This window comes from Choristoneura fumiferana, chromosome 13 (genome assembly GCF_025370935.1).
Source record: "Choristoneura fumiferana chromosome 13, NRCan_CFum_1, whole genome shotgun sequence".
NCBI classification, from domain to species: Eukaryota; Metazoa; Arthropoda; class Insecta; order Lepidoptera; family Tortricidae; genus Choristoneura; species Choristoneura fumiferana.
This window is the reverse complement of record NC_133484.1, coordinates 11336684-11340263: the sequence shown is the minus strand read 5'-3', so window position 1 is coordinate 11340263 and position 3580 is coordinate 11336684.

Here is a 3580-nt window from a genome sequence, read left to right as displayed (position 1 = left end):
TTAATGTTATTAATGTTGGTATGTTGTGTGGGATATTTATTTTATTCTGTTTTAGTACCTATTTTTTATAGCGATACGATATCATTGCTCATGAAATCCAGCCTGCTGACAGACAGACGGACAGTGGAGTCTTAGTCATAGGGTCCCGTTTTTACCCTTTGGGTAGGAACTCTAAAAAGGTCTGTAATCAAGGGCACTTCACACACAATTTTCAGCTCTGTGTGACTGTGTGAAGTCACACACAATTTTCAGCTCCATTTCCCAAAACTGCACCCGACCCGCGCGTAGCGCGTCCGCGTCGACGGAAAATGCGTTATTTGTTAGATTGATATTTTTAAATCGTTATATCTTTTGAATGGAACATCCGGTTTAATAATTCAAAAAATAATCTGCAGGTATTGAAACAGTCTTGAATATGATGATTGATTATTTAGATAAGGATTAATACGAAACTATGATATAAATGGCCTGATCTTAGTCGGCATTTTCTTTCAACTTTTAAAATGTAAAAAAGTAGTTTTGTAGTATGCAGGTAGTAGAACCACCATCTTGCTCGCTAATGCTCGTAGCAGTAGTGCTTGCACTGTCGTGTTTCGACGTGGAGAGTAAGACAGCCGGTGAAATTACTGCACTTGAGGTATCCCAAGGCCTCTAGGTTGGCAACGCATCTGCAATCTCTTTGGGTGCAGGGGCTGTCATGGCGGTGGTGATTTCTTACCATCAGAAGACCCACTTGCTCGTTTGCCTTTCAGTCGAATAAAAAAAAAGTTATAGTGACATAACTACAATAGTTGGACACATGTATCGCGAAGTTTTTTGTAGATATTGATATATTCTTAATATTGTAAAACGTATTTTTTGTTCTATCTTTAATAGTTTTCGCAGCGCATGCGATGAAATTCATTTTATGATTATTTTTTACATACTACCATATTTACATTATTGAAGTTTTAGTACGGATCCCTATTTTTTTAATATAATATAGCCTATGGAACTCGGAGATAGTGTAGCTTCCCAGCAGTGAAAGATTTTTTTTTAATCGGTCCAGTAGTTTCGGAGCCTATTTTTGCAACAAACAACAATAAAATCTTTCGTCTTTATCATATTAGTCTAGAGTCTAGATAATCAACCATTGCATTCATTCAATACGGTATTTGACAACTCCTGATTTTGCCATATCTTAATATTATTATGAATATAGTATTACAGTTGAAAATTGGATTTTATAGTGATTTTTTGAAAAATCTATATACCTGTCTCTTTCTCAAACGCTTTTCTCTATGCAGCAAGTATGGCGGTACTGGCGTGTGACGTCATGCCAGTATGTCTTTCTCTGTCTAATCTTGAATTTCACTTTATAACTTTGTATATATGTAAAGGTTAGCTTAAAAATTGTTTTTCTATTCGATAACAGGCATTGTGTAGTTTTAATTTATAAAACATGTACAAAATAGTCAAATACCGTATTGAGAAGACAAGGACTTCCAGTCTTCACCTGTTTGCATAGTAAAATATTGCCCACGTAAAAACTTTTGGTCGCCCAGAAAAAAAAGGAGCCGATGGAATAAGGTTACCTACGTAATTTCATGTAATAATTCCTCTAAATATACCTAATGTAAAAAAATGGTAGATAAGTAAATACCTCGACGATATGAACATCATATCATTATCATTGCAATGTTAACAGTTTGGGCATTCAAAGGTAATCGAAACCCGGAAATGACTACTGATTTCAAATAAAACGCCGAGTGAGGGACGAATTCACGTTCTGAAGGTTCTGTGGAAATTTGAAAACCAGGGAAACAAAAGTTATTATTATCAGCTTTTTGATGCAGAAAAAACATCGCGAAGATGTCTGCAGATATCTGTAAAGCAAATACTATGATGTATATAAACTTTCCAATCCGCACTGACCCCGCATGGGAAAAAAAGCCCAAGGCGTTTCATTCTGCGAGGAGGCCTGTTTCCAGCAGTGGGGATGTATTTAAGTCAGGCGACAGAGTGATTTTTCATTAGTTTTTCAGTAATATTGAAATTTTTGGACTTGTTATTTGAATTATGTTGACAGACTTTTTCAAGACAGACAGACGACAGGGGCGGATGGATGGACAAGAGAACGAATGGAACAAACGGATTACGAAATGATTTTATCAGGGTTCCTTTTTTCTTTTCAAGGTACGGAACCTTAGAAAAAGCGTTTCCTTTAGCAAAAATTTCTTGTCAAATACTAAAATCTTATAGCCTAGAAAGTACAGTGTACATTGTTTTCTCTATCGGTTATCAAAGAATAAAAGTACTACCGTTTCCCGAACCGACCGACCGCGGCTCCACTGCCTCTGCAACTAGGTCAAGGCGTCTATTTATTATGTCTTTACTGATGATTTGCGGATCTTACTCAATCACTTTGCTCGCGAAATATGTTTTCTGCAATTTCCACTACATGCCTTAGTGGAAGCTTCGCCGAATCAATGATAAATTCGACTGCACCAAAATACTCATGCTATTTTTTTTTGGCAAATTTAAGTCATGACAGGTTTGATTTATTTTTCGTACTGCAAGCACGAAAACAGCATTTACGCTATAAAAAATAAACTTGTGAGTTATTCAACGGTAAGTTACATACTTCGATATGTAAATTTGTGTTTTAAACGTTAGTTCATTTTAACAAAACACAATCTACGCAGAAGAGTGTGTGAAAAAATATTAACAATAATATTATTAAATATATTATTATTACTTTAGCGTGCAATACAACTTCAATAAAATAAATAATAATAAATAAATATCATGGGACACTTGACACCAATTGATCTAGTCCCAAACTAAGCAAAGCTTGTACTATGGATACTAGGCAACGGATAAACATACTTATATAGATAAATACATATTAAACATCCAAGACCCGAAAACAAACATTCGTGTTATTCACACAAATATCTGCCCGGCCGGGATTCGAACCCAGGACCTCAAGCTTCGTAGTCAGTGCTCTAACCACTTAGCCATCCGGTCGTCATGGAATCTGAAAATTGAAAGACAGAAATATTTATTCGTGAAAGCATATAAAAATTATAATAGTGTTTTAATTACCTTGGTTGTTTAATATATAAGTAAATGGTCAGGTTGACGTACGAATTGGAACTTGATCAAACATCACACGATCAACAAGTTCGCTCAGCCACAAGAACGCAAACATACACTTCTCGTCTTCAAGCAATTTTGAGTTTTTGAAATTCCTTAAATAAAAGCATATATACAGCAATGAAGGAGGGCATTCAAACACGTACTTCCTAGCTGAAAAGTGCACAAACAAATTGAAAGAAAGTCTTTATTTTCTTACAATGTGAATTTAATGGCATAAGAACAAGGAAGTAGAACTGGAGGAATTTAATGTTTTAAATCTGATTATACGCATTGCCTTATAACAATATTATTCAGTCGGACGGGAGCAAGTCTCTGGCGTAAAGAACAACGAGACGGCTTGTCTGCTTGTTCCCGGTTCTCTCGCCCTTGTTTATCAGGGGTGCCGGGCGGCTAGCGCGGAGTGACGGCCGGCACCGGTCCGGCGCCCCGCGGCAGTGCC